The 26,145-nt window shown below is 45.5% G+C and overlaps 1 protein-coding gene and 1 long non-coding RNA gene across 2 annotated transcripts in view; one reads left to right on the top strand and one right to left on the bottom strand.

The window, feature by feature from the left end:
• LOC309624566 (uncharacterized protein) overlaps positions 1–26,145 on the bottom strand; it is a 404,937-nt gene that overhangs the window by 244,313 nt on the left and 134,479 nt on the right. The window lies entirely within an intron of this gene.
• LOC309624597 overlaps positions 14,582–26,145 on the top strand; it is a 329,163-nt gene continuing 317,599 nt past the window's right edge. The window contains exon 1 of the long non-coding RNA XR_014242048.1: positions 14,582–15,247. This is a non-coding gene — a long non-coding RNA (uncharacterized lncRNA). The remainder of the gene's footprint in view (positions 15,248–26,145) is intronic.

Below are 26,145 nucleotides of genomic sequence, written 5' to 3'. Positions count from 1 at the left end.
GCCTGCCACCACTGCCAGACCAAGAGCCGGCTGCAGTTTTCAGACAAGATTGACGCCCTTTGTTCATCTACCAGATCCCAACAAATTAAAACAAAAGCAAAAACAAACAAACAAACAAAACCTCCCTAGAAAACCAAACCCCAAACCTTTGAACTCAGTTTTGCTAAAACTAAAGTTGATCTTTCATGCCTCTGGAACCACAAGCTGAAATTTGGTTCCTGCTGTGGGCTTTGACCTCTTCCACCTAGGAAACTCATTCTTCAGCATCTTGTTAGGGTGGTTTGGTATTACGAGACTTGCATCCATGATGGTGGTGGTGATGGAGACAGTCCTGATGAAAACTACTGGAATGTAAGCACAGTCGAGGGAAAAGCCTTTTCTGCGTTCTTTACCCTTTATTATTATTTACTTATTATATATGATTTATTATCACTGCCTTCCTGATACTTAGAACAGGGCACCTGGCACACAGTAGGCCTCTGATACCAACTTACTAAATTAATACCGTTCACTGGCCTCTTACTGTGTGCCACACACTGTACTACTTTATACACACTTGTCTCAGCTTTTGTTGGAGGATGACTGAAGTCGAAAAAATCACTTATTTCACTCTCACCACCTGCAAGGCACTAACGTAAGCACTTTACATGTGGTAACTCAACTGATCCTCAGGACACCCTGGAGTGAGTTGAAGAGTGGCCCTAAAAAGGTTATGTCGATGGTCTAACCCCCAGAAACTACGGATGTAACCTTGTTTTGGAAAAAGGGTCTTTGCAGATTTGATTAAGTTAAAAATCTCGAGATGAAATCCTCTTGGATTATCCAGGCAGGTCCTAAATCCAATGCCAAGTGTCATTAGAAGACACGAGAGGCGAAGACATAGGGAAGAGCGGAAGACAAGTGACGACAGAGGCAGAGACTGCAGAGATGCAGCCACAAGCCAAGAACAGCTGGAGCCACCAGAAGGTGGAAGAGGCAAGGAAGGATTCTCCCCTAGAGCCTTTGGAGGAAGTGCAGCCCTTAGACACCTTGATTTTGGACTTCTGGCCTCCAGAATTGTGAAAGAATAAATTCCTGTTGTTTGAAGCCACCAAGTCTATGGTAAACTGTTATGGCAGTCCTAGGAAACTAACATAAATCCTATTCTTTACAAAGTCAGTAAGTGGCAGAACTGGAATTTGAACCCAGAGAGTCTGGCATGAAGTCCTTGCTCTTAAGCATTACCTTCATGCCTGAAATTCATTTCCTGAACATCTACTATGTGTTGTGTGTATTAGATGCTGGGGATACAGCTCTTAAAAAAAAAAGACAGAGACAAAGTTCCCTATGAAGCTTACGTGGGAACTGAGATTCTGAGAGGACAAATTATTTGCCTAAGGTCACACAGCTGGTGGAATTGAAATGTGAACTCAAGCATCCTGACTCCAGAGCCTGCCCTCTACTCTCTAAAACAGAAAGGGGGCCGGGGAGGGGGGGCGCTTCCCTGGTGGCGCAGTGGTTAAGAATCCGCCTGCCAGTGCAGGGAACACAGGTTCGAGCCCTGGTCCGGGAAGATCCCACATGCCGCGGAGCAACTAAGCCCGAGCGCCACAACTACTGAGCCTGCACTCTAGAGCCTGCGAGCCACAACTACTGAACACTGCATGCCTAGAGCCCATGCTCCACAACGAGAGAAGCCACCGCAATGAGAAGCCCGCTCACTGCAACGAAGAGTAGTCCCCACTTGCTGCAACTAGAAAAAGCCCGGTCGCAGCAACAAAGACCCAACACAGCCAAAAATAAAATAAACAAAATAAATAAGGTTGTTTTTTTTTTTTAATTTTATTTATTTATTTTTTTGGCTGTGTTGGGTCTTCGTTTCTGTGCGAGGGCTCTCTCCAGTTGTGGCAAGCGGGGGCCACTCCTCATCGCAGTGCGCAGGCCTCTCACTGCCGCGGCCTCTCCCGTTGCAGAGCACAGGCTCCAGACGCACAGGCTCAGTAGGTGTGGCTCATGGGCCCAGTTGCTCCGCGGCATGTGGGATCTTCCCAGTCCAAGGCTCGAACCCGTGTCCCCTGCACTGGCAGGCAGACTCTCAACCACTGCGCCACCAGGGAAGCCCAATAAATAAGTTTTTTAAAAATAAATAAATAAAACAGAATGGGAGCCACCGACCTAGGCCATCTGTAAACTATAATTAAAGACAAAAAAGGGGGATGTGTGGCAAACTGCAGTAGCTGTCCCCTTTACCTCTGAGCAGTCCCTGTCCATAGGGTTCACTCAGGCTGCCTTGTGATGCTGGAGCCAACTGGTCTACCATGAGGCAGAGATGGTAACCCTTTTCTATCTTTGCCAGCAGGATGGCCCAACCTCTGGGGAAAACACCTTGAAGAGGTGGTTAACATCAACATAGCCTGCTTGCAATCTAGAGGGGCAAAGACATTTGACTTAAGTCTCCCAGCACCAGGGTCAGGTCTGCTCCTAAGTTTGCAACGAAATAATCTGAATTCCACCTGGAGAACAAAATGACTTATTAAGTGAAACCAGATATCATTCCCCAGGTCCAGGGGTAAAAGCTCTAAGCAGTGCATCCGTACTTTCAATGTAGCAGAGATGTTGTGCTCTGGGACTTCCGACACCTAAAGACAAACACACTGGAGAGGATGAAGGTGCCAGAAAGGGCCGGAAATGTGTTTCCAAATTTTTTTTCTTCCTTGGAGGAAAAAAAAAATGAAAGAAAAAGGTAGGTTAGCCTGAATAAATGTGGTGCAATTTCCTTTTTTGAATTGACTTTAACTAGATCAACTGCAAAAGCAAAGAAGGCAAAGAATGAGGGGAATCAAAGAAAGAAAGAAAAAGGGAAGGACAGAAAAAGTAAAAAGAGGGGGACAAAATAGGGAAATCCTTCCATAAAAGGGAAAGAAAAATATGAGGGTGAAGTGGCAAGAGGGGACAGTGACAGAGGAAGATAAGGAGAAAATGAAAGAGAGACAGAATCAAGATGGGTAGCCAGAGGAAAGGCAAGGAAGAAAGATGGTGATTTTCAGTGTCAGTTTCCAAATGACCCTCCACCTGGGGCTCTGGCCACCCCCTCCCTTCCGCCACCGCTCAGAGGACTCTCTCTCAGTCTACTGAAGAGGCAGGAGGCTATCAGTTTACAAGAAGAGAGGAAGCAGAGGAAGAGGAAAGAAAGCAGACAAATTACTAAATGAGGAAGCCAATTACCCAGCACGCCATACTTCAAACTGTCAGAGGGCTGCGATTCCTCAGGCACCTTGGAGCAAAGTGGGACTGAGAACTCTAGAGCTCGCTGCCATCTGGCCTTTCCAATAAGATAAGCAGCACAGACTTCCTCCGGCCACATCCCACGGCCGGCATCCTGAATGAAATCTTCCCAAATCAGAGACCGCTACGACAGTGCCACTGATCGCAGGGTCACGAAAGCAGAAGAGGCCTCCAAATGCAACTGCCCAGGAGTTGCTTTGGTTTCCTATATGTACCAATGACAGGGCTTATTTGGAGTCTCCTGCTGCCTTCTCTACCAGCAACAAACATAAAAGCCAAAAGCAACAGACATCTGCTTCAGTCCAGAAGCCGAGGATGGCGCGGGGTGAAAGATCTTTTGTGTCTGCCAAAGGCCAGTCCATGGAAGGCAGTTCAGCACAGAAGTGACTTAACTGATGGAGAATTCTTTATTTTCACAGAAAACCCTTCCAAAGGTTGATGCAGCACCAGGTAAATACCACCTCATCTAGCACACAGGCTGGCAGGGTATCGGTGCACAATAGCGGTCCCCATACAATTTGACATGGGGAGGTGAGGGCAGAGAGAGGTCAGACAAGGGATCAACACGTCTGGAAAAGAATCCTGTTAGTCACTGGCAGGTTCCACTTTGCAAGAAATACGAGTTCCAGAGAAGAGCTGGGGCACAGGGCAAACAGCAGAGGCTTGGTTATATAACATCTCCATCTTGAGGAAGCAGCCACACCAACTCCAGCCGTGGAGACTTCCCCAAAGTTTAAACTTACGGTACCCCACATTTTCTCATTCCCTGAATAAAAGTCATGTGACGCAGCTGGCTTGAATCTCAAGGAAAGCAAAGAGTCCCAGGAAAAGGCAATTGCTAGGTGTGCGGTGATAAGTTTACCTGTGGGATTAAAAGACGCTGACCTTTCAGTGATTACTACATCCTTACATCCCTCTGAAAGCAGAAATGGTAAATCAGCCTGTCCCCTCACCAGCACGCTGCAAAACTCTATAAACGACTCTCCTTCTCCAACCACTGTCAGGACTGCAGCTCTGGGAAACATTTCTAGCGGCTGATCCACCCACTGTCATGCTCTACAAGGTAAAACTGATTAGTCACATTCGCAGTTTCTATAACAACGTTACTCAGCGTGAGGCCAGTGGCCTACCTGCGTCAAGATCACCAGGGGGACTTGTCGAGAACCCAGACGGCCAAATTGGAAGTTCTTGGGAACCGGGCTCCGGAATCTACACTGACAAAATAGCTCGGCTGGGGATCCTGTCCTACTCCCATGTTTGAAAAACCACTCTTCTGTCTCATGCTGGTCTATGGAACCCTTCCTGCTCGCCCTCCCTCTGTCTCATCCACCCTTCCATCTTTCCTCCCTGTCTCCATCCGTAACAGCCTTCCCATGAGGTGCTGCGTTTAATGCTAAAGGGATCTAAAACCTGGAGCTCACACTGAAAACGGCTGCAGCAAGGAAACACGCGCCAGTGTACACATGGCCCTATAACTCGACTCTAAAAGCTCCTACAGGTCCAGAAGAAGATGAGTTTGGCTCCCTTGTGTGAAACACAGGGCTTCTAAAATATTAATATATTTGAGAAAACGAAAACACTAACAATCACAAGCAAGACCTTGTCACTTTTCTGGGCAATCTACTGTGGGAAAAAAATGTATAAACAAAAACACGTTTATCAAATTTGCCAATAATTCTTAGCTCCCCCTACATTGCCCTTATTTAGTTCTTTGGAACACACAGAGCATAGCCCCCTTCACGCCATGTGAGGAAGAAATAAATCCGCTTAGGTCTGTGCCAAGGCAGTAAGTCCACTGCTGGCTGGAGAGACCCTTGCAGAGACCAGGGATTTCTCACACACGTTTCTGAGGCTGCATTCTTCGCTCCGAGGTGACAAGAAGAGCGTGGCAGAGATAGCTGCAGGGAATGGACTTTGCAGATGGTCATGAGGCCGTTCTGTGCATCCTCTCTTCTCATTATATCAACATGGTCCATGAGAAAGGAAACACAGTAGCTGTGAATTACATTCTAGCCCAAAGTGAGATCCCAATACCTTGCTTCAGGGAACACCGACTAGATATTCTGCTGTTTTGGGAACAGACGCTGATACACTTTATCAGTGCCCTGGTGAGCTGAGAAGCAATTTCCGTCTCTGAAGAGGAACTCATTCCTGAGATTCCCAGTGGATTTCCATCTTTCTGTGACATCTCCGTCGGCCTCCAGTGGCCCTCCCCCGTCTCCCTCTAACTTTGCATGAGTTCGCAGGATTCTGTCACTGTCCTGTCCAGGTTCACGGTCTCCATTTCTCTTTTCCACAACAGTGCCCTTCACTGCCCTCCTTCCCTGAATCTTTTCAACCACCAGAAGCTTTCAAATGAGGATGGAACAAACTCCTTGCCCAAGTTTTGCATGAATTTTAGTTCTACAAATAAACAGGGGAAAAATTCTCCAAGAATTCCATGTCAACCATAAAACAGGCTTGTGAGGAACACTGGTTTCCTCTGAAAGAAAACGCCAGCACACAGTGCATACCATGGAAGGTTCCGGAGATGGCAGCAATGTGGTTTCAGCTCTGCTGATCCAACTTAAACAAGAGAGAAATGGACCAGAAGGAAACCCTGTCTGATAACTATTAAAAATTCCATTGCTTGGTAAGAAACAACTTATTTCCTGTGAGGTGGGATGCTGGGTATGCCATCAGTTGAGGCGTAGAGCAAATCTGCCTTGGGAAAGAATCCATTGGTCATACAGTCAAATGCTATCGTATTTCTGCCCATTTGGATTTTGGACAAGGCTACCTACCACGCTGGTTTTCAAACTCTGTTCTACATTTGTGCTCCCCATGTGTCTGTCCCACCACCTCCAGGCCCTGACTATAGATCAGTGTGTCAGATCAAGAAACATAACAAACAAACAAAAAATTCAAAAAGCTTGAAAACCACTAGCCTAGCACAATAGTTTCCATGGGTTTTCAGGTGCTCGGGCCAAGACAAAAATGGAAAAAAAGAGGAAATCACTCAACCTCAATACCGCTATCGACCACATCAGCGATGCGGCCTGAAATCTAGCAAGAGATTATGTTGACTCTGGCAGTCGCCAGATATTTGGACCAGCATGGAGTGGGCTAGAGAAATGACTTTTTCAGCGAGACATTTTTCACCCTCTTTCCCTTTTCTTTATTTATAATAAGCGATTTCTCAGAAAACTCTCAGCAGCTGATACACTTAATAAGAAAGCCCTCCAAAGACTGAGACTCTGCATTTTTAGCATCTCAGGCTGAATTAGACACTTCGAAGGTCTTGAGTTCTATCATCACTTCTAACCGCCTTAGTTGGCTGTCTCTGTGACCTGTTGTCAACATCAACCTTCAGTGGACAGCCAGTGGGTGGACTCTTGAATCTGCTCTATCGGAGCAGATCCAGGAAGCTCCCTTAAAAACAGGACAGGCGGGGCTTCCCCGGTGGCGCAGTGGTTAAGAATCCGCCTGCCAATGCAGGAGACACGGGTTCGAGCCCTGGTCCGGGAAGATCCCACATGCCGCAGAGCAACTAAGCCCATGCGCCACAACTACTGAGCCTGAGCTCTAGGGCCTGCGAGCCACAACTACTGAAGCCCGTGCGCCTAGAGCCCGTGCTCCGCAACCAGAGAAGCCACCGCATTGAGAAGCCCATGCACTGCAACGAAGACTAGCCCCTGCTTGCGGCAACCAGAGACTAGCCTGCGTGTAGCAACGAAGACCCAACACAGCCAAAAAATAATAAATAAGTAAATAAAATAAAATAAATAAATTAAAAAAAAAAAAAACAATAGGGCTTCCCTGGTGGCGCAGCGGTTGAGAATCTGCCTGCCAATGCAGGGGACACGGGTTCGAGCCCTGGTCTGGGAAGATCCCACATGCCACGGAGCAACTAAGCCCGTGAGCCACAATTACTGAGCCTGTGCGACTGGAGCCTGTGCTCCACAGCAAGAGAGGCCGCGATAGTGAGAGGCCCGCGCACCGCGATGAGGAGAGGCCCCCGCTTGCCACAACTAGAGAAAGCCCTCGCACAGAAATGAAGACCCAACACAGCAAAAATAAATAAATAAATAAAATTAAGAAGTGTTGTAAGAAAGGTTTAATTTAAAAAAAACAAAAAAAACCAAAAAACAACAACAACAACAATGGGACAGGCAGTTTCTCAGCAAGAACAAGGGGAGGGTTAGGGGTTTGACGTATATTCTCTCCAATTAATAATGGGAATTCTCAGTTTTTAGAAAATCTTGTTTATTTAGGTCTTGGTCTTGAAACTTTCTAGAAAACCACCTAAAAGCATCAGAAGGACAAGTTTGTGGCTCATCACTTGTCCACATGTAAAGAGAGCATAGTTATGCAAAATTGGGGAAGGGGAAAAGTAGCTACTGTTTTCCACCCATATTGCCCACAGCCCCCAGCCCCCAATCTCCTCTTTCAGCTTCTGGACTGGTGATTTCTCCAAAATACTCAATAATGTCACCTTCATCATCCTCTATCCTCATTTTTGAGCCCTTACTGTGTGCCTGGCATTATGTTTTATACACATTGCCTCATTAACTCTCACAATACACGTGCAATGTAGACCATCATTATCAGCATTTCCAGGTGATAAATCCATGGCACAAAATTTTTAAATGACAACCTAGGTCACAGCTGGCAAATGATGGAGCCAGGACTCAAAGTCACTCCAAAACCTGTGCACTGAAGCAGCACAGAGAGAAAGGAGGTGTTACCTCAATTTACCCAGTAAAGGTCACGCTGAAGTAAGACAGAAAAAAAAAAAAAAAATAGAGAAAAGTTTGAAGACTTGACTTTCATTTATAGCTAAGCCAAACCAGATGCAGTGGTACAAAAATTATTATTACAATTTGAGGGGGTTTCAGTATACCAGGTGAGAAATTTATGAGTAAATAGATTTCTTGAATCAAAAAAAAAAAAGGGTAGAAAACCATTGATTTCTTTAGGGACATAATGTTGGGAAGCTTTCCCTTTGAAGGTTCCTGGGTCTGGCCGGGAGGAATATGAAAGGCAAATTAAAATATGAGAGGCATGTTAAAGGATTTCCCTGGAAGTCCAAGTTCTCTTTCAGTAAACTGAGTTGCCTAAGAGAAGTCTGTCAAAGGTGACTAAAGACGACAGGAAAACTGATAAGAACGTGCCCTTTGGTGTCATCTTTGAGGACTTTTAAGAATCTATAAGTAGTATTGTTAGAAGTGATCAGAGAAGAGTTTTCGTTAATAGTAAAAAAAAAAAAAAAAAAAAATCAAACCTGCATTTATTTATCCTTGTCTTTCGAAAGATCCAGTGCAAGAAAAATATTCCCATTGCCAATAACTTCTTTACCCTGTCTCTTTAGCACCAAGCCCCTGGATCAGGAGTATGCAGCCTGGCATACACAAAAATGGTAAGAAATTATGATATCCCTATTTGTTATCTACAGAGATGACGTATATTTCAGACTGCTCTGAAGATTATGAGGATGTTAGTGATGGGATTATTAACTTGGTCCACAAATGATTTGCAGACCTAACATTGGGCAGCATAAGGCACCGAAGAGGTTAAGGCAATTTGGTGGACAGTACAGAGAATGCTTCAGCCTGACAAGAGATCACCAAAGAGACCTGACTCCTTCTGTGTCTAAAATATATACAGTCTTTGTTGCTCAATAGAGTAGGTGGGTTAAATCTCATTGCTGGAGGCTCCAGCCTCAGCTCAGATGGAAGGGACAACCAACCCCACATCACATGACAGACGCAAATGCCATCAGGAATTTTCCCCACCTACAGCCGGGACATGTCCCACATGTATGCAGTGACCACAGACAGGCAGATCTGGGTTTGCAGGGCGACATACACATACTCACACATATACACTACCAAGTATAGATACCCTTAAGCACATGCCAGCAAACATACATTGCATGTGTCATCCAGAGAACAATGGTTTTCCATGGCGGATGAAGGGCCAGATTGGGGCTGGAAGGCAGCCTGTCCCAAAGTAGTAGGCATAGAGAACTGTGCCTCTCAAGTCCACAGAGTTTCTTCTGTGGTTTGCTCACAGTGAGTCTATGCTCCAGACCCCTCAAGGGTTCCTGCAATGACACGTGGTTCCCCCAGACTCTAGGAACTTTCTGCTGACACTGCCTGGGGTAAATTATTTGTCTCCAAAGACCCTAGCTTAGGGGTATCCATCTTTTTCTTATCAGTTATCATGTCTTGTCCCTTCCCTATAAAATCCATTTATGGTAGAGCACACAGTCAATTGTCAAAGTTTACAAACTATTTTACTACAGGATGCCAACCATCTCAGGATGCCAGCCATACTCCGGATGGGTAATTAATTAGGTTAAATCCACATACTTGACAAGGAGGCATGTATGGGGATATTTACTCATAGCACTGTTGGTCATAGCATAAAGTTGGAAACTACCTAGGGGGAGTGGATCAATAAACTATGATATAGTCAATCCAAGGAACACAGCGCTGCAGGTAGAAAGAACGAGGTAGATCTACACAGACTAACATGGAGAGGCTCTATGGCATTTTGTTGAGTGACAAAAGCAACTGGCAGAATAATACCTACCATATGATTTACATGTCATCATTCCTCACCATAAATTCATGTTTTATATAGTCACACAGACACAAACACACACACACACACACACACACACACACACACACACACACACACACACGTAAAGGCATAGCAAGATCTGCAAGGCTACAGACCAATTTGAAAAACCTTAGGTCCTCTAAAGAATATAGGCCCTGGGATTTGGACTAGTGGTTAAAGGAGACTTCAGTCTTACACTGAAATTTTCTGACTTTGTTTATAAGAACAATGTATTTGTGCATTACTTACATAATTAAAAATGATATTAAAATGTTTAAATAAATCAGATAGGTCTTTTCTAGCAATGGGGCCCCTCCCCCCTGAACACACCTAAAAGAAACAAAATTAAGTACCTCTCCTCCACCCCAGGATACTGCCCGCGTGATTTCTCCCTCTTAACAAATGTTTCCTAAGGGCCTACTATGTGCAGAGCCGTGTTCTGTAAACAAGTCTCTTCCTTCAGCACAGAGCCTCCCTCTCTCAAGTTTCTTCACTCCCTAATACTCCCCACAGCATATCTCCTAAGGCCAAGCCCTTTTCCCCTGGGGACCCCCAAACTCCTGAGCTCTGGTTTCCAAACTCTGACCCTGAGCCACAGCCACCGCAGGAACCGACCTTCCAGCCACTCAGCTCTTCCTCCACAAATATTAACGTAACCATTAACCTCTGTACCACGTAACTACATTTACTCCACCCTTGACCTGATGGGGAGCGTTCCCAAGTCTACAAAGGTTAGGAATGGGGAGGGATATTCCCCACCAATCTCTCCCCACAATGAAACACAGATCCCATCTGAAAACTGCCCCCACCCCCTGCTATACACAGAAACAGCAGATTGTTATTTTGAAGTTTGGGATCTGCTGACCTCCTTCCCAGACATCCAGGTTCTGCTCTGGCTGCAGCTGGAGGGAAAGGAGACATCCGACACTAATGAGATTTGGTTCTCATCTCAGCTTTATATCATTTCTGCCAAGGAACACTCTCCGGGCCAAGGCTCAGCTTCATTCTTCCTTGATTTTTTAAAAAGGCCTATGGACCTTGCACTTGAAGGTCAGTTTCTATTAACTTGCCTTTCTCCAGTCTACCTCCCAAACCAAAAAATGTTAAAAAGCAAAGTCCCAAAAGGCCTGGGGACAGTTTGGCAAGTGGCAGGTTTCTCAGGGAGAGAGAATTTGTGGGTAAAGGGTTAAATATTAACACACTTCCCTGGAAGGTCTCTTCTCCCCTGTTAATGGAGCCCAAGTGCAAACCTTGGCAGGAATCGCACATTAGATCATGACAGGTGTAGACTTCGTGCTGGTTGCTGCTGCAATTCCAGCAAAAAGTCGGGGACATGGGGACCACTCCATGACACAGTAGGCTGGAACAGATTGCTTTGCAGAGATCTCTTCTGGCTGAAAAAATTCCCTGTAACTACTTCCTTGACATGCTGTCAGAACGGCCCGTTTCCAAGGTAATGGCTGCCGCATGGGGACATAACAGACATCATCTGTGGTCTTCCAGAGACGAAGTCGCCAGAACAGCCCCGCTACATTCTTCCAACAGAGCCATTCATTTATTCAGCGATGTTTATGGTATTGGGTCCCCTTGTTACACACTACCCAGAAGACTCCCTTGCTCTCTGCATCACGATATTGTTCACTTTTTACTCTAAATCAGGGATTGCAGACTCACACATCTATGGGAGCCAGCCAGATAATATAAATGACTGAAGCAGGCTAATGACAACCAGAGGGAACCCTGCCTGTAGAAAGAGAGAAGCTACTCTCACCTCTAGTCAATAGCTGTAACTTCAGAATGCTTTTCTGGAAGAGTTTTTTGCAGATCTCTTCTGATTGAAAGTAAGTTCATACACAATATCCTGACACACTGTCAGGATAGTCTGTGTCGTGGACTGAATCATGTCCCCCTAAATTCATGTCTACCTGGAACCTCAGAATGTGACTTTAAGAAATAGGGTCCTTGCTGATGTGATTAGTTAAATAAAGATGAGGGCATACTGGATTAGGGCGGACCCTAAATCCAATACCCGGTTTCCTTGCAGAGGAGAGACACAGAGACACAAACACACAGAGAAGAACGCTATGTGAAGACAGAGGCAGAGCATGGAGCGATGTATCTACAAGTCAAGGAATGCCAAAAATTGTCAGCAATCACCAAATCTAGGAGAGAGACATGGAACCAGCTGACTAGGAATGGGACCCTATTGGATTTTTTTTTTTTTTTTGTCTTTTAAATGAGCAAAATCTTTCAATGAAAGAGAACAAAAGCAAATATGCTTACGGGCCTTCGTGTTCTGCGGTCTTCCATCTGAACTACCGCAATGACTCCAAATCTATCCTGGCTCCTTTCAATCCATTCTCTACACTGCAGCCCAAGGGATCTTTTGAAAACTCACATCAGATAATGTGTCACCCATCTTCCTCAAATCCCTTAATGATGTTCACTGCTCTTCCAATAAAGAGTAAAATCCTTATCAAGGCCCACAAGGCTCTGCAGACTCTGGCCCCTGCTCCCCCTCACTCTCTGCCCTCCAGTCTCAATGGCTTCCTCTAGTGCCTTGTGCTCCCTGTGTTCTCTTTAACCCCAGGACCTTTGCACATGCTGGTTCTTTGCCTCAAACATGCTCATCCCCCACCCCCACAACGTGCATATATACATACATCTGTACACACACACGTGCGCGCACACATATACACACTCCTCTCAACTGGCCAATGCCTCCTCATCCTTCAGCTCTCATGTTAGTCACCATTTCCTCAGGAAAACTTTCCTTGACCCCTGCCCCATCTAAAGTTGGTCCAATCTCTCAGATACTCTCATGGTACCATGTCTCTTTCAAATCTAGAATCTCTCACCTAAATGCATGTGATCATCTGATTCACATCTGCTAGACCCCAATGTACTGTAAGCACCATCCCTCACACCTAGTACGGTCCTTGCCATACGGCGGGTCTCACAGGAGGCACTACAGTGTTGTACCCCAAGGGGATCTGCATGCTTGATTTTCTCCCATTCCAGGTTAACAGCCTCTACAGCCTCTACTCCAATAGCCCTTGGCTTGTACTTTTATTATAGTAACAGTTCGCATTTTGCACTGTTCTCTGAGGTTCACGTCTGTTTACGTCTTCTGACTATTGGCCATCCTGTGGGCAGGGATGACACTGTGTTCATCATTGCATTACCCAATGTACAGGATGAAGTCCTTGTCTTACTTAATATTTGTTGGATTCTTAAAGGCATATTTAAAACTTTGCCTTGAAATGACAGTAAGGAGGCCTTGTAAAGATGTGGGGATCTGTGTGATTTTGAACCCCTTAATTCACTTCCTTGTGCCTTAGTTCCTTACCTAGAAGATGAGGATAGGACAGTACCCACCACAGAGTAACACTGTCAAGGTGGAAAAGGCACACATGCTAGCTGTGGTTAGTGCTACCTCTTGCTGACAGAGTTAGTCAATGCTCTTCTTTACGTTAAAAATTCTAATAATGAGAGCAGCTAATTTTTTTCTAAGATGGAGATTCTGAAACATGGTTGAGGGTTGAGGGAAAGGCTTCATTGGAGATGGAAGAATTCAAGATGCAAAAAAACTTAAGTACAACTGAGGAACCTGTTAGGGGAACCATTGACAGAATCCTCCCACCCTGGTCAGGCCCGACGGTAACCACTTGCATGAGTTACTTTACAACAGGAGGTCCTGGTAAGGAACGCGAAACTTACAATCTACCACCAACCGGAAGAATTCAGGAAAGGTCAAAAGGAAAGAGGAGACGTCAGTCCATATGTTCTACCAACCTCCCAGAATCCTTCTCGCTGGAATCCGTCTTGGCTGAGCAATGCGCGCACCACCAGGAAGGACCCTGAGTCAGAAATGATTGGCCAGAGACAACCCGGAAACTACCCTCATTACCATAAAACCCGAGACCGCGACTCACGTGGCAGAGCAGTTCTCCTGGGTTCCCTGACCCTGCTACTCTCTGCCCGGGCACCCCTTCCCAATAACGTCTCCTGCTTTGTCAGCACATGTGTCTCCTCGGACAATTCATTTCCGAGTGTTAGACAAGAGCCCACTCTTGGTCCCTGGAAGGGGTCACCTTTCCTGCAACAGACCTATTTCCCAAAAGTAGCAGAAGAGAGGGGATAAAAGAGGCAAGTCAGGGAGGGGAGCTTTGGACGGGAGGGCTACTCCTTTGCAATGCCAGCCCTACTTTGTAGGAAGCCTTCATTAGCAATGCCCGGTTTCACAGTGCATGGACTCTCCTCTCTTGTAAATGCCTTGCTCAAATGGATTTAAACTCAAAGTTTTACCAGCTTTTCTCAACTGGGGGCTATTTTCCCATCCCCAAAGACATCTGACAACATCTGGAGCCATTTTTGATAGTTACATCTTAGGCGGAGTGGGATGGGGAGTGGGGGTGGGGGACAGGTTACCGCTGCCATTTAGTAGGTAGAGACCAGGGACACAGCTACACATCCTATGCACGGAACAGCTCCCCTCCCCCAACAAAGCAGCATCCGGCCCAAAGTGTCAAGAGTGCCGAGATTGAGAAACCTTGTTCTAGACCATTACATTTCAACATCTAGGGGTCCTGGACCTACACTCACAGACATCATGTCACAGGTTTGGGTAATTTAGTTCCTGTGGCATTTCAATTAGCCCCTTTGACCAAAGAAGAGCCTTCCACAATAATCAGTGTGTTTTAAAACTTGTAGGGAGGGCTTCCCTGGTGGCGCAGTGGTTGAGAATCTGCCTGCCAATGCAGGGGACATGGGTTCAAGCCCTGGTCTGGGAAGATCCCACATGCCGCGGGGCAACTAGGCCCGTGAGCCACAATTACTGAGCCTGCGCGTCTGGAGCCTGTGCTCCGCAACAAGAGAGGCCGCGATAGTGAGAGGCCCGCGCACCGCGATGAAGAGTGGCCCCCGCTTGCCACAACTGGAGAAAGCCCTTGCACAGAAACGAAGACCCAACACAGTAAAAAACAAAAAAAACAAAAAAAACAAAAAAAACTTGTAGGGAGTTCCCTGGTGGTGCAGTGGTTAAGAATCCACCTGCCAATGCAGGGGACACAGGTTTGAGCCCTGGTCCGGGAAGATCCCACATGCTGCGGAGCAACTAAGCCCGTACACCACAACTACTGAGCCCGCGCTCTAGAGCCCGTGTGCCACAACTACTGAGCCCACACACCGCAACTACTGAAGCCCGTGCGCTCTAGGGCCAGTACTCTGCAACAAGAGAAGCCACCACAATGAGAAGCCTGCACGCTACAACGAAAAGTAGCCCCCGCTCACCACAACTAGAGAAAGCCCACACACAGTAACAAAGACCCAATGCAGCAAAAAATAAATAAAATTAAAAAAAAAAAAAAACTTCGTAGACCATAAAATAGTTTGCTCTGATCCAAACGAAATCTTTCATCTCTTCCAAATAGACCCCCACATTCCCCGCTGTGGCCATCGTCTTTCAGAAGGGACCATGGAGCCTCAAGGAAGCCTAGGCTGTTCAGTGCATGCAGGAAATTTGTGATTAATCACTTCAACCTGCTTTACTTTAACAGAGATTTTCCAAGACCTGTTTATTGTTCCACTACTTGGCTGCTCTGGAGTTATCTATGACCGAAGTCTTAACATTTATTTGTAGAATCGAAGAAGGTATATTTTTACTCTCACATTCCCTTCCAAGTCCCTGAATTAGATTAGTGTGAACTTTCCAAAATAAATTCACCTTTGAGCTGAAACTAATCATGGAAAGTTTCAGCCCAAAAGGATACCTTATTGGAAAGTGAGAAGCAAAGGAAAACGAGGATTATAATGGATATTTTAGTATAACTTCAGCACTCCACAGTTACGAAGAATGAAGTATTTGTTATGTAAAGGACTCTCTAACAGAGTTGATGTATGCGGTCCAGGGTTGATGTTCTGTCCCCTTTTCTTCAGACTTATTTAAGAAAAAATAACTGGAAATAAAGAGAATGGAAAAATCAGCAGGCACATGTGGATCTAATTCTGTACCCAGTCACTGGTTAAGTCCCAAGGAAAGAATATTTTATCAGAATGAGAAAAGGCGAACCATCAAAAATAGGAAGGAAGACCTCTGATTCCTTCACTCCACAAACTTAATTTGTTGAACTATGACTGTGGTCTAGCAGCGTTTGTCAACAACTCAAAGTTAACATTTTATGTGGATGGCCACCATGAATTTTTTCCTACAGAAAAATATTCTCATAGGTCTGGGAGATTTGTAATATAGATAGATGTTAGGGCATTTGCAGTTTGTTTTTTCTCTTGATATTCAACATGGAAAAATATTTCCCAATCAACTCCAACCCCTGAAAGATTCAAAATCTGAACTATTCTAAATTATGCACCTTTTCAAAACTCCATTCATAGCCATAACTGTGACTTTGCCCCATGAGACCCAAATAAAATACTATTAATCGATGCAGCATTAAAACTAGTGCAACAGTGCAATAATTTTTAAAACTGCAAAAAAAAAAAAAAAAAGAGCTATCCTCTAGATAAAACTCATTTTCAAGTAATTTCTCGCAACAACAGAATGCTTCCCTTTCCACCTCCCCTTCCTCCACCGCCCTCCACCCCCGCCATAAAAACACACACAGTGTCTTGGGCAGAAGATGAATATATAAAACGGATAAAACAGAAATTGCTCTAGTAAAGCAGCGGTTCTAGAAGCTCAGCCCTCTCCCCCTACTCCCCACCCAATAATCTTCTTTGTCCTCTACTGACTGTCTGAATAAACAAATACACGAAAAAAATAGTTTCAGAATGAGTTTTTTCATTTTTTTTTTAATAAATTTATTTATTTTTGGCTGCGTTGGGTCTTCGTTGCTGCGTGCGGGCTTTCTCTAGTTGTGGCGAGCAGGGGCTACTCTTTGTTGCGGTGCGCAGGCTTCTCATTGCGGTGGCTTCTCTTGCTAAGGAGCACAGGCTCTAGGCGTGTGGGCTTCAGTAGCTGTGGCGCACAGGCTCAGTAGTTGTGGCTCGTGGGCTCTAGAACGCAGGCTCAGTAGTTGTAGCGCACGGGCTTAGTTGCTCCGCAGCATGTGGGATCTTCCCAGACCAGGGCTCAAACCTGTGTCCCCGGCATTGGCAGGTGGATTCTTAACCACTGCGCCACCAGGGAAGTCCCAGTTTTTTCATTTTTCAATGAAGTGGGTTGGCACCATTTAGAGCTAGTCCTTATTTTGGCCACAGGAGCATGAACTGATGTCTCCTCAATGAATTTTAACGGCTCACATAAATAGAAATTACTGGGGAGTGTAATTTGGGCAAGCAGATTTTTGTTTTTACTTTGCTCGATTCTGTGTCATTTGCTTTTTTATTATTTACCTCCCCCAAAGCAGTTTTTACCCTTTAGAAAATATCTCTTGAAGAAAAGTAATATCTTACCAAGTTTCCTTTTTGTCTTTTGGTTAATACTTCTTTTCAATTGTTTGCCTATCAGCAAATGAAAAAAAATAAAAGCAATAAAGTCCTTCTTCCTTTTCCTTCACCTATAATGTGATCCAACTACTACACATGTCTATGGAATTATTCAAGTTGATATACACTATATAGTTATAAAAGGGTCCTGTGCATTATCGCCTATACATTTTCATTTACATAGTCTTTATGAATGTAAGATGCTTGCACTGTGATGTCTGTCACCCACTGATGGTCAGGGTTGATTCTGTTTCTTTAGATGGCTAGAAAGAAATCCTCCCCCACCATCATGGTCCTATGGATGTACCTCCCACTACCTCTTACCAAAGAAACCACATTCCCAGGGGGAGGGATAAATTGGGAGATTCAGATTGACATACACATACTACTATATATAGACTAGATAACTAATAAGAACCTACTGAATAGCCCAGGGAACTCTCTGAATACTCTGTAATGACCTATACGGGAATAGAATCTAAAAAAGAGTGTATGTATAACTGACTCACTTTGCTGTACAGAAGACACTAACACAGCATTGTAAATCAACTATACTCCAATTTTAAAAAATTAATTAAAAGACAAAAGAAAAAAGAAACCACATTCCCAGAAGAAGAAAGACAGATCCTCCTTCAAGGCAGGTCCATCTTCCCAGGGCATGTCTTTGGCACAGGCTATTAAAATCAAAACACTCATAACCTACAGGATATGTGTATTAGGTAATTCTATGTTTTTTAATAAAAGCATTTATTAAAATTCACAGGGTCTTTAATTTATACTTGGAACGGGAAGACATCTTAAAAACTTTTTTCATCAGAAAGTGATCCCCCAAAATGCATATTATCACCAAAACAATAATCACCATCTCACAAGTGTCATCCCGCCAAAGGAGCCTGTACAAGAGGAGGAGCAGTAGATGACGGGACTGCGGAGGCTCGTGTTCCCTCAAATATCCTTAGCGTTCCTCTCTAAGACGTGGGGGGGAAATCAAAGCAACTGAAATTGTGGCTTTCTCCTGGCCAGTGCTGGAAAACAATATCCCAGAGGCTATGCATCTTACCTAATGGTCCACATTTCCAGTGAGGCTGAATTCAGACAGTGCATTTGGATTGGCACGTGGTTTGTACTATTTTACTTTAGAGAAAGAAAAAAATGGAGCAATCCTGGAAGAACTCCATATTCTTCTTTAAAGAAAAAAAAAAATGTTAAGTTCCTCTTAAAAACTAGTTACTACTTTGAGCAGGAAGGAAGTGTTTGGAACAGCTGTCCCTGAGTGAGTTGGGAGAATGTTAATCACTGTCCCTTCTCTCCTGGACTTAAAAGATTAGCTCACATCCCAGGCCGTTGCAAAAGGAAACCGCATACGCTTAACTTTTGAGACAATCGTCAGGAATACTTCTGTAACAGTAGTAGCAGGTCAGCCGGATCTAAAAGACACTCGAGTCTGGAAACGTACCCTGAGGCAGCAAGAGCCCAAAGGGTCAGCAGTGGGCTGAGTGGACATTTGAGAAAATCCCTTGCTTCTTGACTAAAGCTCACCAGGAAAAAGTCAAAATTAACAAAAACACAGTGAAAATTAAATTGCCACATAAATGGGAATCTCCACTTGAGCCAGAGTTGTCTTAGGCAAAATGAACCTGCACAGACCATGCTAGGTTAAAAATATATTAAATGCGATTTCCTCTGTACGCTGTTAAGAGAGGAAGGCAAGATGTAGGGAAATACATAACCCCGTTTTAATAAAATCAACGGTAATCTTCCCAATCCAGGATAAAAATGTTTCTTTCCATATGATTGTTTGAGCACTGAACTAGGTGTGAAAAGATATACAAGATGCCAGTCTTCGTAACACAGAAGAGAGTAAGAGAAAGGAGGGAAAAAGAGTTTTTAAAAAAAGTGAGAGACAGACTGATTGTCATTGGATAGAAAAAATATACACAGTCTAATAGTATGGAAAATTAAAATTAAAATTCTATGGTTTTATTACAAATGTGCAAAAATTGAATATGCACAAAGACCAGAACTAGAAGGTGACAAAGAACGGAAACTTATTTGCTTTCGGGATGAAACCATGAATAATTTTCTTAAAGTCAGTGCATTTTAGCAATATGCAATATGAGAGAGTCTCTACCTGTACTTCACACGCTTTATAACACACGAGCTAGAAATGTTAACATTAGGACAAAAATGAGGTGCGTTTGAAAAGTGGGTGAGGACAAGGTGGTATACGGGATCCAAATGAATCAGATACAGCCTAAAGAATTCCAACAGTTTGCACAAATGGGACAAGAAGTGAAACCGGTCCCCTCCAGCGATTTCCTCAGGCACCTGGTGGTCTGGGGTCTGTGACCTCACGGGAAGCAGAGACCACCGCACCAGAGCCGCACAGCACTGAAGTAAAGAGCCAAATCTCAACTAAATATATTAAAACACGTCCCTAAGTCGATCAATATGGCAGCAGGATGCTCGTTTTAAATGGTGGATGGGAAACTGATCAGAAAAAGAAAAAAATTTAAGGAAATAAAATATTTAAAAATGTAAATGTGACGGAAATTATAAACAGCCTAAAGGTCCTCTCCCTTCGGGAACAGCTGTGTCTGCTAATCCCTCGAGGAGTCCTCCCTGCGATCGCCCTTCCTTCCTTCCTCCGTCTCTCTCTAATAGCTCCCTTGTTCCTGTTGGACAAAACTAGCCCTTTGTGGCTGCTCTCAGAACAACATTAAAAACAGGAATAGGGAAATTGTAAACAGGAGGCTTCTGGTCTACAGGCGAAGACACACACAGACCTCTGAGGCCTACTTCATGCTAAGCAAAGAAACAGATCTTTGTTGCTAAAGGGATTAGGGCTGCGGGATTTCGGAGGCACTGCTGAGGCATTCAGCTGGCCTGAAGTAGGGGCTTTGTAAAGAGATACCTCCATTAGAGGTCTGTGAGCGGAAATCATTCATACTCTTTATACAATCTGGGTAATGTGATAGTGTTGGACTGTTAAACGCCTCTGGTGAGGCAGGGTCCTATCTCCTTGAATGGTAAATTCTTCAGCAGCTAAATAGATGGCGGTGTAATTACCTTCACTGACTTTTTTTATTTTGGAAGGCGGGGGGGTCTCCTACCTTTAACCCTTAGTGGGAGTAACATTAAAGGGTCACCCAGAGCCAAGGAGGCAAAGTCTTCCCAAGTCGGCTCAGAGGCAGCCTTTAGATTTGGTGTTGGCAACTTACATTATCAAAAATGGCACACTCCAAGCATCACCTGCACACAGAGGCAATGCCTGCTTTGTCCCTGTGTTCACCATGATGATCAAAGTCTTCCTAATTGCCCCCTGCCCTTGCCCTTGAACGCCCCCAACCTGCCTACCTAATTCCTACCTATCCTATACCTGCTTCCACCTACCGGCCCTTTCTTGCCTCGCCCTCCCCAAGCTGGGTTGGTGGCCCACACAGCTCCCCATTACGCTCCCCATAAACGTGGAGACTCTGTGTGTCTCCTCATCCCAGTGGACGATGAGCTCCTGAAGGCAGCTACTTATTTACCTTTGTACCCACAACGCCTGGCCCTTTGTAGATGCCCAGAGCTGTTGTCCAGCAGGAGAGCAAGGCAGTTGGATTGCCCTGACTTTGGATCAGTCCCTGTGGTAGCCGGGAAGACTATCTCCCTATGTATTTGAGTGGCTTACAAAGAACTGATTTTTTAATTCATCAGTGAACCCTCCCAGGGAATGCAGGAGGGTCTTAAGAGGCCAAGCAAAAAAACACTGTGGCCAGTTAGGAAAGAAATACAAGCCCTCCAAGGAAGACAGCAAGTGGTCACTTCCTCGCAAACGGCCAGAAGCTTTCTTAGTGACCTCGCCGGTCCCGATCCTGACTCCATATTCTTCTTGGCTGAGGAAGTGGCAGCAGCAGAATGAAATGTTCTTTGGGTTCATATTTAGAGTCTCTGGATCCAAATATTCATTATGGTATCAGTTGTTATAAACTTAGATAACTTTTCAGACCTGACTTCAAAAATAAATGTCAAACTGAGAGGGAAGAAACACTGCCATCAGAGCTAAGAGACACTTCCCTTGCCTGGTATGATCAGACCCATCCTGATGGCCGACAAATGCATTCTGGGAGAAAGGACAGCTCTGGGTAGATGTGGGATTTTGTGGTAATCTCACTTGGAAGGGGTCCTGGTTTCTGTTTATAAGATGGACCTGCAAATACAATGAGGGCTTTGCAACAACTGCTAGAAGGCTGGTGTTTTTCTCCATTGATGCTCTCAGTTCTCTGGGACATGCTTCTATATGAGCACGGCCTTGGCCATCGTTAATTGTTGGCTTTTTCCATTGTTCATAATTTTCTCTCTGGATTAACTCTCTCCTCACCGTTTGGCAGGTGGGTCTTTCTGCTTTTACATTATTAACATCACTGTCTGCAAAAAGCAGTTAAATATAGAAGGAAGAACAAAACAGCTTTATCTCCAATTCTGCCACTTAATCACCCACTCGGCCAACAAATGCCGAGCACCTACTATGTGCCAGACACTGCACTAGGCATGGAGAATATGAAGATGAGAATGAAGTGGGACGCCATGTGAAGAGGAGGGAGCACAGAGAAACAGAGCGGTTAACCCCCTGACGGCAAGCTGCACAAGGCATCGGAGAGCATGGAGGAACAGAAGGGGGTCAAGGAAGGCTCCCGAAGACGGTGAGAATTTAGCCTAGAAGATTCTGGATGAAAAAAAAGCCATAAACTTTTGGGACAATTGAGGAAATATGAATGTGGACTACATATTAGATAAAGTTACTGTATTGATGTTAAATCTCTTAGATGTGTTAACATCATTGCAGTTACATAAGAGAATCTCCTTGTTCTTAGGAGATACAAGCTGAACTATTTACGAGCGAGGAATCATGAGATCTATAAATTACGTTCACATGGTTCAGAAAAGGACATATCTGTGTATGTATAACATATGCACATACAGGGGGTGGGAGAAGAGAGAACAAGTACAGCAAAGTGTTGGTGAATCTAGGTATACGAACGTTCATTGTACTATTCTTTTAATTTACTATATGTTTAAAAATTCTCAAAAACCACTGGATAAACAACTTAAAATATACATATACACTTGGATATGCATATGTGTGTGTGTGTGTGTGTAAATAAATATTACAAGGGCTGAACAATGGACTGGGAAAAGGAAAGTGGGAGTCAGATAAAGACAGAAGGGAGGCACTCCAGGGAGAGGAGATGGCTGGAGCAGAGGATTTGTGGGTAGTAGCTGGTATGTATCGAACTGCTCCTGGCCCAGAATTGGCACTTGTATAAATCTGTCAAATGAATGAAGGAGTTAAACAGCATCACTATGCAGGGAACTGCAAGCAGATCAGACTAAAGGATGCACAGAGTCTGTGTTACGGAGTGCGAGCTGACTGGGCCGTGGAGGCAGGGCGCCTGTGGCAGAAGCCTTTGTATATTCTGCTAAAGTCCTGAGACTTTATCCTGTGGGCAATGGGAGCCACAGCAGGAGGTGATGTGTCAGATTAGCATCCAGAGGGACCACCCTGGCAGTCAGGTAGCACGTGGAGCGATGGAGCACAGACCTGGAGGCAGGAAACAAGGGCACCAGTCAGGATGCCTTTGCTGCCTTTGCACAAAGCCCTGGCTCTCACCAGCTGAATTCATCAAGAGACTCATTATCCAACACAGCTGCAAGCTTTGAGATGACAGACAGCAGAGGTGGTTGATTCAGTGGCTCAGCAACGTCACCATGGGCCCAGGTGCCATCTCTCTCCACTCTACCATTTTCTGTGGTTGGCTCTGCATGCAGACTGCCTTTCCTCATCTTCAGAAGATGAGGCGGCAGCAGCTCCTCCAGTGACATATGGACACAGCAAAGACCACAGACAGAAGGGAGCCATCTCTTCTTTGGTCTCCTTCTTAGCAAGGAAAACTTTTCCAGAAGCTTCCCAGCAAACCTTCCCTCCCCATCCCACTGTCCCAGATTGGGTCACAAACCCATTCCAAAACCAACCACTATCAAGGAAATAAGATGACCTATTTGGCTTAGAAGAATAATTTATACACAGGAGGAATCAACTACTCTGAATCATCACCTGAAACACTTGGGAGGCTACTGGTCCAGGCAAAGGATGCTAGAAGCCTAAACTATGATAATGGTGGTAAAAAGATGGGGAGATGATAATGGATTCAAGATTTCTTTAGGAAGTTATGTTGGTAGCACTTGGTGGTGGATTGAATGTGGAAGAGGAGGGAAATGAAGGAAGAAAGGACACCCTCCCCTCCATATTTCCAGCTTGGGTGAGTGGGTAGAAGCAAGTGCCACTAACTGAGCAAAAGAATCCAAGAGAAGGAGGGGAGGGTTTGGGGAAAAGTTGGTTTGGGGCACGTTCAATGTGAAGGGTCTGTGGGCATTGAAATAATTGTGTTGGGCCGTCAGTGGAGTATATGAGTCAAAACATTATCCCAGACAGCTGGTCCATACTCAGACATGGTTCTCAGATGAGCTTTGGTCTATACAGACATTTTTGAATCAACATTTAATCACCGAGAGAGTCCAAACAGGATTATGTATTTCTGACTTCTCAGGGAAAACTGGAAAATCTGGCAACACGGGTCCTGAATTCCTACATGTCAACAGCGGGGTGGAACGCAGGGGCAGCCATTCCCTTCAGCTAGAACAAGAGGTTCTCTGGCCTGCCACACTCAATCCATTTCATTCACTAACTTTATCCTCCCGGCCCCTGAAGGCATTTCCATCTGATGCCCTGCTCAGAACGGCAGTCTGTGGGAGAGGGGGAAGAGGTCAGAGCTGCAGACAGACATCTGGCAGTCACTAGCATTTAGGTGGTGGTCAAAGCCCTGACTGTGGATGCCATCACACAAAGACAAAGTGGAAGGAGAAGTGGGTCAAGGAGGACACCCTGGAGCCATCACTTTTTAAGAAATGGAGAAAGAGAAGTTCACGTAGGAGAGAGAAACTGGAATGGAGCAAGTGAGCCTGAAGTCTCAGGAGCTAAGAGTCTGGAGGTGGAGGCAGTGCTCACCTGTGCCAGATGCAACAGGAGGTCCAGGGAGAGGAGGGTCCAAAGAAAACACGGCGCTGGGGAGATGAGTCGTGGGTGCCCTGGGAGCCGCCCTGGTGGCACAGCGAGGGAAAAGGCAGATGGCAATGGGCTGGATGGAGGATGAGAGATAAATGGACACAGGGCACATAGATGGCTCAGGTGAGAAAGGGAGGAGAAAGGATGAACAGAAGCTGGAGAGGTTATGGGGTCAAGGCATGGGCCCTTTGTAGGATCAGAGAGACTTGGACATTTTAAAGGGAAGAAAGAAGCTAGTGATGAGAGGAGGCCACAGAAATTAACCTAGAGGGATGAACAACAGAACCGAGTCCAAGACGAGGGAGTGGGAGCAGGGAGACGCCATGGTCAGGCACAGGTGCCTGGATTCACCACAAAAAGGACTCCGAGGCTGGGGGACTGGAGGTGAAGATAAACCTGTCGGCAGATGAGGATATTCAGAAATGCGAGAGCTACTAACGGACCTTCACAAGGTGGGGGCTTAGTAACCTTTCAAAGGGATGCCCCCAGGTGTCCATCCTTTCCCATTAGGTACGAAGGCCGGGGTGCGGAGCCTGGGGATGCATAGCGCCACATGCCCTGAACTACAGGCAGCAGTGGTGGAGGGCAGAGCTGGCTTTCAAGCCCTGGGGTAGAGGGAAGGAAGCACACGCTGGATGACCTGGATATTGAGTCTCTGTGGGAGGGGGATGCAGCAGCTCTGCGGGTGGAGGGGAAGGCTCATAGCACCACGCACGCACGGCTTGAGAGCTGGCCACAACACAGTCGCTGGGTCCTCTCTGGTGCGCACCCTGGTTTGGATGAATGTCTTGCTCCCTCCCCTATGCTGAACTCTCCTCAAAAGCAACTGCCAAAAAAAAAAGCAACTGCTATAACCAAGGCAACAGTAAACCTAACTCTACTCACCCCTCCCCCATGAGTACATCAATCTATCTGAAGAAAGCAAATGTGTGTTTGGCTGATGTTGCACTCAACTCTGAAGCCCAGTAACTGTTGGTGCCACTTTTACCCAAGGCCTTTGGGCTTCCTTTAGAGGAGATGTTGGCCAAAGCAATTTTTGGTGATTAGAAAGCACCTCGTGGGACTTCCCTGGTGGCGCAGTGGTTAAGACTCTGCTCTCCCAATGTAGGGAGCCTGAGTTCGATCCCTGGCCAGGGAACTAGATCCCACATGCACGCCACAACTAAGGAGCCCGCCTGAAGCAACTAAAATGAGCCCACGTGCTACAACTAAGGAGCCCGCAAGCCACAACTAAGGAGCCAGTGGAACCAAATAAATAAATAAATAAATAAATAAATAAATAAATAATTTTTTTAAAAGGGAGGGAGGAAGGAAGGAAGAAGGCACCCCATGGCATTTTTCTGAGGCAACTTTCTATCCTGGGGAATCAGGCAGATTCTAAGGCAATGGTTCCCCTGGCAGCCCACGGTCAGGGTCAAGGCTTTCATTGTGACAAACAAATCCCCTCCTGGTTTGGGGCTGCAGCACTTACAGGGCTGCCCGAGGCCCTCAGCTCCAGACCAGCCTCTGTGGTCCACATTCCGCAATCGCAGTGGAAGCTCTGAGCAGCAGGGAGAGTTTCCCACAACAACACAAACGAGCCCCTTGACGTCCAGCTCCAGATGTGACTTCCAAATTCTCAGTGACTTTCACCTTAAACTATGTTGACTGAGGACAGAGGTGAAAGATGACCGAGTACCATCAATGAGGAACCCCCAAGCCCACCAGTAGACTACAGCATC

Source organism: Balaenoptera borealis, assembly GCF_965194805.1.
Source record: "Balaenoptera borealis genome assembly, chromosome: 2".
Lineage (NCBI taxonomy): Eukaryota > Metazoa > Chordata > Mammalia > Artiodactyla > Balaenopteridae > Balaenoptera > Balaenoptera borealis.
The sequence above is the reverse complement of the archived record's forward strand: the minus strand, read 5'-3'. Positions and strand labels throughout refer to the sequence as shown.